General features: G+C 45.5%; 1 long non-coding RNA gene across 1 annotated transcript; it reads left to right on the top strand.

Annotated features, from left to right (window-relative positions):
• Window positions 1–11,352: 11,352 nt before the first annotated feature.
• Window positions 11,353–12,202, top strand: LOC130282458 (uncharacterized). The gene is made up of 3 exons (XR_008846400.1): window positions 11,353–11,530; window positions 11,631–11,795; window positions 11,899–12,202. It is a non-coding gene; the product is annotated as an uncharacterized LOC130282458 (long non-coding RNA).
• The last annotated feature ends 823 nt before the right edge of the window (window positions 12,203–13,025 follow it).

Raw genomic sequence — 13,025 nt, 5'->3', positions numbered from 1 at the left:
GACCCCGATCCACGGCGTCAATGTTGGGATCGGGGCCCCAGGAACGGCGGTGGCGGCGAGGGACTGACCTGTGTCCCGGAGCAGCAGCAGGAGGTGAGTGACAGCCTCCTGCTGTTGCTTAGCAACAGCTCCCAGCATGCAAAAAAGGCATGCTGGGAGCTGTAGTTATGAAACAGCAGGAGGCAGACAACCACAACTCCCAACATTCCCTTATGGGCATGCTGGGACTTATAGTTTTGCAACAGCTGGAGGCACATTTTTTCTATGGAAAAGTGTACCTTCAGCTGTTGTATAACTACAACTCCCAGCTTGCACAAACAGCTAAAGTGCATGCTGGGAGTTGTAGTGGTGCATCTTCTGGTTGCATAACTACAACTCCCAGCATGCCCGTTGGCTGTCGGTGACTGCTGAGAGTTGTAGTTTTGCAACAGCTGAAGGCACAATAGTTGTGAAACTCAGAGTTTTTTTTTTACCTAACTCAGTGTTTCACGACCGGTGTGCCTCCAGCTGTTGCAAACTACAACTCCCAGCAGTCACCGTACACCATGCACCGTACATGCTGGGAGTTGTAGTTTTGCAACAGCTGGAGGCACACTGGTTGTGAAACACTGAGTTAGGTCACAAACTCAGTGATACATAACCAGTGTGCCTACAGCTGTTTCAAAACTAAAACTCTCAGCATGTACAGTCTGTCAGCGCATGCTGGGAGTTGTAGTTTTGCAACAGCTGGATGCTCCCCCCCCCCCCCCATGTGAACATACAGGGTACACTCACATGGGCGGAGGTTTACAGTAAGTATCCGGCTGCAAGTTTGAGCTGCGGCAAATTCTCTGCCGCAGCTCAAACTGCCAGCGAGAAACTACTGTGAACCCCCGCCCATGCGACTGTACCCTAAAAACACTACACTACGCTAACACAAAATAAAATAAAAAGTAAAAAACACTACATATACACATACGCCTACACAGCCCCCCTCTCCAATAAAAATGAAAAACGTCTGGTATGCCACTGTTTCCAAAACAGAGCCTCCAGCTGTTGCAAAACAACAACTCCCAGTATTGTCGGACAGCCGTTGACTGTCCAGGCATGCTGGGAGTTTTGCAACAGCTGGAGGCACCCTGTTTGGGAATCACTGGCGTAGAATTCCTCTATGTCCACCCCTATGCAAGTCCCTAATTTAGGCCTCAAATGCGCATGGCGCTCTCACTTTGGAGCCCTGTCGTATTTCAAGGCAACAGTTTAGGGTCACATATGGGGTATCGCCGTACTCGGGAGAAATTGTGTTACAAATTTTGGGGGCTATTTTCTGCTTTTACCCTTTTTAAAAATGTAAAATTTTTGGGAAAACAAGCAATAGTTTCCAAAATAGTATGCCATGTGGGTTTTTTTTTTTTTGCTGTCCTGGCACCATAGGGGCTTCCTAAATGCGGCATGCCCCCAGAGCAAAATTTGCTTCCAAAAAGCCAAATGTGACTACTCCTCTTCTGAGACCTATAGTGCACCAGCAGAACACTTTTCACCCCCATATAGTGTTTTCTGAATCGGGAGAAATTGGGCTTTAAATTTTGAGGGGTATTTTCTGCTATTACCCTTTTTAAAAATGTAAAATTTTGGGGAAAACAAGCATTTTAGGTAAATTTTTTTTTTATTTTTTTTTTACATTTGCAAAAGTCATGGAACACTTGTGGGGTATTAAGGCTCACTTTAACCCATGTTACATTCCTGAGGGGTCTCGTTTCCAAAATGGTATGCCGTGTTTTTTTTTTTTTTTGCTGTTCTGGCACCATAGGGGCTTCCTAAATGCAGCATGCCCCCCAAAACCATTTCAGAAAAACGTACTCTCCAAAATCCCCTTGTCGCTCCTTCACTTCTGAGCCCTCTACTGCGCCCGCTGAACAATTTACATACAGGGGCGGACATATCACTTGTTCAGCCGGTTCGGCTGCACAGGGGCCCAGCGTGTTAGGGGGCCCACCTAGTAGCCCAGGTTACAGCCTGGGCCTCACAGTCTGGGCCCCTGCAGGGCCCCCTGCCAGTACTTCATACTATATGCTGCAGCAACAGGTCCCGGACCTGCCGCTGACAGCAGTAATTTACCTTTAAACCGGCCGGGGGTGGACAGACAGGCCAGGGGCTGATGGGAACAGACGTGCCCCGCGCAGGCACGCACGTCTGTTCCAAGCCCCTGACGTCACGTGTCATGGCCTCTGACCCCGGCAGAAGCGACAGGAGCAGCAAACCCTCCCGCCTCACAGCCGCATCGCTGAGCAGATAAGGTGAGGAGAGCGACGGTCGGGTGCAGGGCGGGGGGATTGTAATGATGATGAAGAGGACAGGAGGGGTGTTGAAGAGGTTGGTGGTGTAATGATAAGAAGGATTGGGGGTCTGGCAGAGCGTAGTGTTGATAATGAGGACCAGAAGGGGGGGTCAGGGGTGTAGTTATTAGGGGGTTTAATGTTGATGAGAAGGACTGAGGGGGTGTCAGCTGTGTAATACTGATGAGGTGCTTAAGGTATATGGGGTGATGAGGAGACTGAGGATGGAGTGCATGGGGTGTATGGGGGTGATGAGGAGACTGAGGATGGAGTGTATGGGGTGATGAGGAGACTGAGGATGGAGTGCATGGGGTGATGAGGAGACTGAGGATGGAGTGCGTGGGGTGTATGGGGTGATGAGGAGACTGAGGATGGAGTGCATGGGGTGATGAGGAGACTGAAGATGGAGTGCATGGGGTGAGGAGGAGACTGAAGATGGAGTGCATGGGGTGAGGAGGAGACTGAGGATGGAGTGCGTGGGGTGTATGGGGTGATGAGGAGATTGAAGATGGGGTGCGTGGGGGGTTGAGGAGACTGAGGATGGAGTGCATGGGGTGATGAGGAGACTGAAGATGGAGTGCATGGGGTGAGGAGGAGACTGAGGATGGAGTGCATGGGGTGAGGAGGAGACTGAGGATGGAGTGCATGGGGTGAGGAGGAGACTGAGGATGGGTTGCGTGGGGTGTATGGGGTGATGAGGAGACTGAGGATGGAGTGCGTGGGGTGTATGGGGTGATGAGGAGACTGAGGATGGAGTGTATGGGGTGATGAGGAGACTGAGGATGGAGTGCATGGGGTGATGAGGAGACTGAGGATGGAGTGCGTGGGGTGTATGGGGTGATGAGGAGACTGAGAATGGGGTGTGTGGGGTGTATGGGGTGATGAGGAGACTGAGGATGGAGTGCATGGGGTGTATGGGGTGATGAGGAGACTGAGGATGGAGTGCGTGGGGTGTATGGGGTGATGAGGAGACTGAGAATGGGGTGTATGGGGTGATGAGGAGACTGAGAATGGGGTGTATGGGGTGATGAGGAGACTGAGGATGGAGTGCATGGGGTGTATGGGGTGATGAGGAGACTGAGGATGGAGTGCATGGGGTGTATGGGGTGATGAGGAGACTGAGGATGCAGTGCATGGGGTGATGAGGAGACTGAGGATGGAGTGCATGGGGTGAGGAGGAGACTGAGGATGGGGTGCGTGGGGTGTATGGGGTGATGAGAAGACCGAGGATGGGTTGCGTGGGGTGTATGGGGGAGATGAGGAGACTGAGGATGGGTTGCGTGGGGTGTATGGGGGTGATTCAGTGGTGTATAGTGATTGGCAGTATTATATTCAGGGGAACAGTATTTGGCAGTATTATATTCAGGGGTACAGTGGTTGGCAGTATTCAGGGAGTACAGTATTTGGCAGTATTATATTCAGGGGTACAGTGGTTGGCAGTATTCAGGGGGTACAGTAGTTGGCAGTATTATATTCAGGGGTACAGTGGTTGGCTGTATATTATTCAGGGGTACAGTGGTTGGCAGTATTATATTCAGGGGTACAGTGGTTGGCAGTATTATATTCGGGGGTACAGAGGTTGGCAGTATTCAGGGGGTACAGTATTTGGCAGTATTATATTCAGGGGTACAGTGGTTGGCAGTATTATATTCAGGGGTACAGTGGTTGGCAGTATTCAGGGGGTGCAGTGGTTGGCAGTATTCAGGGGGTACAGTATTTGGCAGTATTATATTCAGGGGTACAGTGGTTGGCAGTATTATATTTGGGGGTACAGTGGTTGGCAGTATTCAGGGGGTACAGTGGTTGGCAGTATTATATTCAGGAGGTACAGTATTTGGCAAGGTTATAATGATTATTGTCATCATACAGAGGATGAGGATCTACTGACAAATTAAGGAACCAATGATGTCCAGGTGTCAGACTCTGCAGAGAAGATGGAAGAAATCCTGGTGTCTGGACCAGATGAAGAAGAAAAGTAAAGACAACAGAGAAGACGTCACTCAGGTCAGTGATATCATTGTGTATTTTATTAACTGTCCCATCAGAGCTGTAGTCACTGATATCATTGTGTATTCTCCTGACTGTCCCATCAGCTGTAGTCACTTCAGACATGATGGGAATTGCAGCTTTCCAACATCTGGGGAGCCACTTGAACCGAGGTGATTGGTGGGGGTCCCATGAGTCAGACCCCCACCATAAAAATGGGCTGTTTATTTTAAAATGCCTGAGCCTAGTTTTGGTCCCAGTCTGGCCCTGCCTGTAAGTCATTTCTATCACTAAGGATAAGAAGCCAAGGAACCAGGGGGTGCCAAGGGGTGTCGTGCTAAGTCCAGGGGTGTGAATGTAAAGGGGAGCATTGCTCTTTGCCTCCCAGCTAGATACGGGTCAGGCTGACCCGGGGGAGTACTCACTGGGCCGCACACTGAGAGGGACCGGGGCCACCCGGAGCCCACCTCAGGAGCCGTTCCATCCACCTGTGGTGGACAAGGCAATTGGCGACACTACATGCGTGGGGTAAGTGGAGGCGGGGGGGGGGGGTATGGGGGGGGGGGCCCTCTGCTGTCTGTGTCCGCCCCTGTTTACATAGACATATGAGGTATGTGCTTACTCGAGAGAAATTGGGCTTCAAATACAATAAAAAAATTCCTTTTACCACTTGCAAAAATTCAAAAATTGGGTCTACAAGAACATGTGAGTGAAAAAATGAAGATTTTGAATTTTCTCCTTCACTTTGCTGCTATTCCTGTGAAACACCTAAAGGGTTAAAATACTGACTGAATGTCATTTTAAATACTTTGGGGGATGCAGTTTTTTATAATGGGGTCATTTATGGGTTATTTCTAATATGAAGACCCTTCAAATCCACTTCAAAACTGAACTGGTCCCTGAAAAATATCGTGTTTGAAAATTTTGTGAAAAATTGGAAAATTGCTGCTGAACTTTGAAGCCCTCTGGTGTCTTCCAAAAGTAAAAATTTGTCAATTTTATGATGCAAACATAAAGTAGACATATTGTATATGTGAATTAAAAAAAAATATTTGTAATATATATTTTCCTTACAAGCAGAAAGCTTCAAAGTTAGAAAAAAGCAAAATTTTCGAATTTTTCATCAAATTTACGGATTTTTCACCAAGAAAGGAGGCAAGTTACCACAAAAATGTACTACTATGTTAAAGTAGAATATGTCATGAAAAAACAATCTCGGAATCAGAATGACAACTAAAAGCATTCCAGAGTTATTAATGTTTAAAGTGACAGTGGTCAGATGTGCAAAAAACACTCTGGTCCTTAAGGCCAAAATGGGCTTGGTCCTGAAGAGGTTAAAGTTGGTATGTTATAATGGTTGTATGATGTTCATACGGGAGGGGGTTAATATTTTGTAAATAATGTTGTTAATAGTTTGTATAATAAAAGTGGGTCTGCTGTGGCCCTTATATCCAATCTAAGTGTCTGTCATTCTTGGTAAGGTTGGGGGATTGTCATAGTCATAGTCATAGTCAGTACGGTCGAAAAAAGACATATGTCCATCAAGTTCAACCAGGGAATTAAGGGGTAGGGGTGTGGCGCGATATTGGGGAAGGGATGGGATTTTATATTTCTTCATAAGCATTAATGTTATTTTGTTCCATAAATGTATCTAATCCTGTTTTAAAGCTGTTAATTGTTCCTGCTGTGACCAGTTCCTGAGGTAGACCGTTCCATAAATTCACAGTCCTCACGGTAAAGAAGGCGTGTCGCCCCTTGAGACTAAACTTTTTTTTCTCCAGACGGAGGGAGTGCCCCCTCGTCCTTTGGGGGGGTTTAACCTGGAACAGTTTTTCTCCATATTTTTTGTATGGGCCATTAATATACTTATATACGTTTATCATATCCCCCCTTAAACGTCTCTTCTCAAGACTAAACAATTGTAACTCCTTTAATCGCTCCTCATAGCTAAGATGTTCCATGCCCCATATTAGTTTAGTCGCACGTCTCTGCACCCTTTCCAACTCCGCAGTGTCCCTTTTATGGACAGGTGCCCAAAACTGAACAGCATATTCCAGGTGAGGCCGTACCAATGCTTTATAAAGGGGGAGTATTATGTCCCTGTCCCTTGAGTCCATGCCTCTTTTTATACATGACAATATCCTGCCGGCTTTGGAAGCAGCAGCCTGACATTGCATGCTATTCTGTAGTCTGTGATCTACAAGTACACCCAGATCCTTCTCTACCAGTGACTCTGCCAGTTTAATCCCCCCTAAGACATACGATGCATGCATGTTCTTAGTACCCAGATGCATAACTTTACATTTATCCACATTGAACCTCATTTGCCAAGTGGATGCCCAGACACTCAGTCTATCCAAGTCATCCTGTAACTTATGCACATCCTCTATAGACTGTACCGTGCTACAAAGCTTGGTGTCATCTGCAAAGATAGAAACAGAGCTGTTAATACCATCCTCTATATCATTGATAAATAAATTAAACAACAGCGGGCCCAGTACTGAACCTTGGGGTACACCACTAATTACCGGGGACCAATCAGAGTACGAATCATTGACCACCACTCTCTGGGTACGATCCATGAGCCAGTGTTCAATCCAGTTACAAACTAAAGTTTCCAAGCCCAAGGACCTTAACTTACCTGTCAGACGTCTGTGAGGGACAGTATCAAATGCTTTAGCAAAATCCAGAAACACTATATCCACAGCCATTCCTCTGTCAAGGCTTCTACTCACCTCTTCATAAAAGCAAATTAGATTGGTTTGACAACTTCTATCCTTAGTAAACCCATGCTGGCTATCACTTATAATACAATTATCCCCTATGTATTCCTGTATGTAATCCCTTATAAGTCCTTCAAACAATTTACCCACAATGCACGTTAAACTTACCGGTCTATAGTTTCCTGGGGAAGACCTAGAGCCCTTCTTGAAGATTGGCACCACATTCGCCTTGCGCCAGTCCCTTGGCACAATACCAGACACCATAGAATCTCTAAATATCATGAACAGGGGTACAGATATTACTGAACTTACCTCTCTAAGAACTCTTGGGTGTAATCCATCCGGTCCTGGGGATTTGCTTACATTTATATCACTTAACTTACCTTGTACCATCTCTACATTAAGCCAGTTCAGTACATTACATGATGTGTTACCAGCACTGACCTGGCCAATGTCAGCTCCTTTTTCCCTAGTATATACAGAACTAAAGAACCCATTCAGTAGCTCCGCCTTCTCTTGATCGCCTGTGACAACCTCCCCATTATCATTATTAAGGGGTCCTACATGCTCTGTCCTTTTTTTTTTTGCATTTATATATCTAAAAAAATATTTCGGATTAGTTTTGCTTTCTTTGGCCACCTGTCTCTCGTTTTGAATTTTTGCTGTTTTTATTACATTTTTACAGATTTTATTAAGCTCTTTGTACTGTTTAAATGTTATCGCTGACCCATCAGATTTGTATTTTTTGAAGGCAATTTTTTTGTTGTTTATTGCTCTTTTAACATCATGTGTCAGCCATGTAGGATTTAATTTTAATCGTTTATATTTGTTCCCCTTTGGTATATATTTAGCTGTATAGTTATTTAGAGTTGATTTAAAGATGTCCCATTTACCTTCTGTATCAGTATTTGAGAACACCTCCCCCCAGTCTATGTCCTGTAGTGCAGCCCTCAGCCCAGGGAAGTTTGCCTTTTTAAAGTTATATGTTTTTGCCTTCCCCGCCTGTCTTTGTTTTCTACATTTTAAGTCAAAAGTAACTATATTGTGGTCGCTATTACCAAGGTTTTCCCGCACAGTTACATTACCAATCAGCTCTGCGTTGTTGGAAATGATCAGATCCAACAAGGCATCACTTCTTGTTGGGTCCTCCACAAACTGGCCCATAAAATTATCCTGCAATAAATTTAGGAATTGTCGCCCCTTTGTAGTTTTAGCCAACCCCGGACCCCAATCTATATCTGGATAGTTAAAATCTCCCATTATTACCACTGTACCTGCCCGGGCGGCCCTCTCTATTTGTTTATGAAGCCGAACATCTATCTCTTCAGTGATATTAGGGGGTCTGTAGATTACCCCAAATATTATTTTTTCAGTATTACCCTCCTTTTGTAATTCTACCCACAATGATTCCACATCCTCAGAATCATCACACACTATGGCATCGTTCACACTGACTTTGGGTTATTTAGGGCCAGCAATTAGGATATCCCCTAGTCATGTAAATATAAGTCCAATGGCATCAGGACGTACATTTGCATCCATTGTCCTTAAGGGGTTAAAAGGCTTGCCTGGCAATGGCAGTCGCAGACAGTCCCTCTCTCTCAAAGTCTCCCACAATCTGAGTCAGCCTGTCTGTAAGGGGCACCTACTCAGTGCTGACTGTAAGGCTATGTTCACACTGCCGAATGTCCGCACAGAAAATATATGGATATTCTGCAGGTAGTGGAGCGGTGGCAGAACATGCCGAGGCTAGGACCGCTCAGAAATTCATAGACAGCAATGTATTTCTGAGAAGAATGCGCAGGAGGAGCAGACATGTCTATTCTTTCTGCAGACGCCGGAATTTGAATTTCTGTGTCAGACATTTCCTCTGCGGCAGCGGAATTTTCGTGCTAAATATTCCTGCGGAATTCTGCATGGAAATCCTGCCGTGTAAACATAGCCTAACAATTATTAAAAAGGTGGGCGGTGCAAAGAAGTGGGGAGACCAAAGGGCGGGGCAAAATTAGGTTTTGCCTAGGGTGACAAAAATCCTTGCACCAGCCCTGGTGGCCGTGGCCCGAGCTGCTGAACCGGTAGGGTCCCTGTGCCATTTCAATCCCCTGCACATGAATTGTATCTCTTCTATCACTTCCTGGGATGTCACACATATATAATTAATTATGCAAATCAGCATTGCTGTTTTTTTTTTTTTGCAAGAAAGGTGGCAACCCTAGCAGACATCCCATTGCATTCTGTCAGTGACCGTCTGTTGCTTTCAATGGACATGATGGGTGTGTGGTGCCACGGGTGTAGTGTAAGGTACTTGCTCAGGACTGACTTGCTCAGGACCGACTGGTGGCTGCAGTAATTTAGGCTTGAGGCCTCCAATGCTCTGGACACAGACACTGGAACACTGGACTGCACTGGACCTCAGCAGGAGATAAGAGATTGCAGCCCCTCCCCCTATTATATAGGGGGCTGTTCAAGGGGCCCATAGGTCACTTGGGGGGTCACCTGGTCACTGGAGGGGTTCTCTGGGTAACAATCATGTGATACAAACTCTTAAGGGTACATTACACTTATAACACATAACTACACAATACAATGGGGTTTGCTGCAGGAGAGCCCCGGGGACATGCGGGGACTCACAGGGCCAGTACGGGGCCACATCCTGTACTGGGACATGACAGGTGTCACAGAAAGAAAGCCGTTCACTGCAGCATCTTGGTCATTAGATCGGTCAGCCTGGTCCCAGCCGGAGTGGTTGTGGTGCAAAACTGTGCAGCTAGGAAAAAGCCACCAGTAAGTGCCCGCTGCATTCACCAGCACAGAAAGCCACATATGCCAGCGGAAAGCCGCCACATAAATGCTGCACGTGCTGTATGCCGCAACTATGCAAATATATCTAGCACAGCCTGCAGCCTGTTCACACCTATTGTGAAAACATTCATTTCAGCTGGGATTACACTTGGCGTGTTTGTCATAAAAAACACCATGCTCGCTGCGGGCACATGTTAGGTTGGAATCAATAGGGTAATATGAAACACCAGACACTAATGGGGGTTTCTTCATCCTTTTATGGTGTTTTTAGGCTATCAAATCTGTGGGATGCCGAGAGCATGTTTTATTTTTTTTTTATTTTTTTCGGGGGGTATTTTCTCACTATTTTTTTTATAGAAATCCTTCAGTCAAATGATGAAAGAATCACATGACTTGTAATGAGAAAAGCCAGAGGGGAAAAAAAAAACGATGATGGATAGGATGGATGATGGATAGGATGATGATGATGATGATACACATTGGGACAGATGTTTGAAAACCTGTGCAGAGGTCAAGTGGACCAGTTGCCCATAGCAACCAATCAGATCGCTTCTTTCACTTTTCAGAGGCCTTTTTAAAAAGGAAAGAAACTACCTGATTGGTTGCTATGGGCAACTGGTCCACTTTCCCTCTTCCCAGGTTTTGATAAATCTCTAAGACACCCCCTCCCCCCACCCCCCAGTGCTTTTAGCAAAAATAACACAAAGATAGCTGAGAAAAGAAATGAGGGGGAAGATTTTGATGTTTGTTTTTTTTTGCAATAAAAAAAAATAAAAATAATCAAAAAAGAATTGTGTTTGTTCCTAGGCTTAGGCTGTGATTAAAAACAACATATAAATGGTGTTTTTCAAAGCCCACATTGCTTTATTTCTGGTGCTTTTTCCCCCCTTTCGACAGACGTCTATCCAGCTATTGCAAAGCTACAACTCCCAGCATGCCCTGACAGCCGAAGGCTGAGAGTTGTAGTTTTGCGAATTCGGGTGGAAAACAGACATGGTGCACATCTACAATCTTGTATTATGATCTGACTGCTTCTCAGCATAATATCAAAAACTAACAGGTTGTTAGTATACAACTACACAGTTGTAGTTTTCCAACAGGTGGGCAGCCACAGGGGATCGGTGTTGCAGTATGTCAATCTAGGGCCATGGTGTCTGATCTTGAACTGGCAGCAGGAGCCACGACCACTTTAAATCAATGGCTGCTGAGACGTCTGACTAGTGACATCCTTCGCTCCAGACCGCAACGTCAGGGACGTCACTCGTCAGACGTCCCGGCGGCCAGCGCTGCTCATTGAGCCTACCGGAGTAGCATTGATCTATGTAAGAAACCTAGGGGCCCAGGCTGTTGGGGCAACCAAATGATATTACATATACAGAATGTCTGGTTAGGAGAAACAAATATAATGCACCCACAGGGAGTGGCGCCATTTTAATAAAAATTGTCAACAACCTTAGATAACAGTCATACAGAATATGTTAGAAAGCTTTTTTGATTTTCAGCCAATCAGAGAGCAGCACTACTGAAATAGAACTCCCAGGAGGTAACAGCGTGTCACACATGTGATGTCATAACCATTGTCCACCAAAGAGCAGCACTGAGCAGAAATAACACTGCTCCTGTTCATTCTTCATCAGAAAGGGGCCGGTGCTGGACACTGTGTAGGGACGAGGGAATGCAAAGTCATACACATGACTGTGACTGGTAAGTGTTACATTGTTGTATCCAAAAGATCTTTAGTGCAGTTCCATGTGTATTTCTATGATAAACATGTAAATAATTTATCTTTTTTTTCTTATCTTAGATGCACTATTTCCAGGACATGGAGTAGCATTTCCGGACCTACAGCAAGACGTTGGATGAAGGCATAGCCCCAGAAATAACACTGCTCCTGTTCATCAGTGAGGGGCCGGTGCTGGACACTGTGTAGGGACGAGGGAATGCAAAGTCATACACATGACTGTGACTGGTAAGTGTTACATTGTTGTATCCAAAAGATCTTTATTGCAGTTCCATGTGCATTTCTATGATAAACATGTAAATAATCTATCTTTTTTTGTCCCCTATCTTAGATGCACTATTTCCAGAACATGGAGTAGCATTTTGGGACCTACAGCAAGACGTTGGATGAAGGCACAGGCCTAGGAATCATGCACATACACAGAAACATTTGCCCAAATTATAGAGGTAACCTCCTTCAGTATGCCCAGAGGAAGGGCAATACAGTAGCCATGGATTCCCTACAGGTTTCCTCCCCTCTGGAGGTTTTTCCTGTCCTGAGTATTAGTTACTGTACGCTCTTTGTGAGTGATGGGAGGTTACAAAAAATCCCTCACACAAACATTTTAATAAATTATAAATAAAGTTCCCCTTTTTTTAAACTGTTCTTTGACTTGTTTGACTCATTTATTTATTTCTGTGTGTGAAAATAGAGTTAGCAAAACATGGATGACCAAAGCTGCTCTCCTGCACGATCTGCATAATGCGGTGCGGAGAGAGGCAACTGGTGCTGGGTGGTGCAGTTTATGAGGCAAACGTAGAACACCCAGCAAGTTCCATGCACAAGCCTTTTTCTGATGAATGGGACTCATGCAGGGAACTTGCTAGGGGTCATACGGTTGCAAAGGATCAACTTTTGGGTACATGAACTGTCCCTTAAAGGGGTACTCCACCTCTAGATATCTTATCCCCTATGTAAAGGATAGGGGATAAGATGTCTGATCAAGGGGATCCTGCTGCTGCAATCTCCATGCAGCAACCAAAATTCTAAATAGTATGTTTAGATCACTGGTTCCTGTGGTGGGATTCGTGACATCATGCCACACCTTCTTGTGACATCACACCATCTCCCATAGACATAAATGGAAAGGGCGTGGCGTGAGGTCATGACTCGCACCACGAGAACCCAGAGTTCTAAATATATTATTTGGAACGCCGGGTGCTGCATGAAGATCGCGGGGGTCCCAGTGATCAGTCATCTTTTGTCCTATCCTTAAGGTAGGGGATAAGATATCTAGGGGCGGAGTACCACTTTAAGGAATAAGAGAGTGTAGGCATGCCTTACAAGCAGGTAGAAAAAGAACAGCTGGGAGAAATGACAGGATACGAAGCAATGTTTGGCTGGGACCGATTTTGGGTGTGTTCTGGCCAATTAAAGGAGAACTATGGCAAAAATTAACTTATCTCCTATCCATGGGTT

Source organism: Hyla sarda, chromosome 7 (genome assembly GCF_029499605.1).
Source record: "Hyla sarda isolate aHylSar1 chromosome 7, aHylSar1.hap1, whole genome shotgun sequence".
In the NCBI taxonomy this organism is placed as follows: Eukaryota; Metazoa; Chordata; class Amphibia; order Anura; family Hylidae; genus Hyla; species Hyla sarda.
This window is presented reverse-complemented; position numbering and strand designations above follow the sequence as displayed.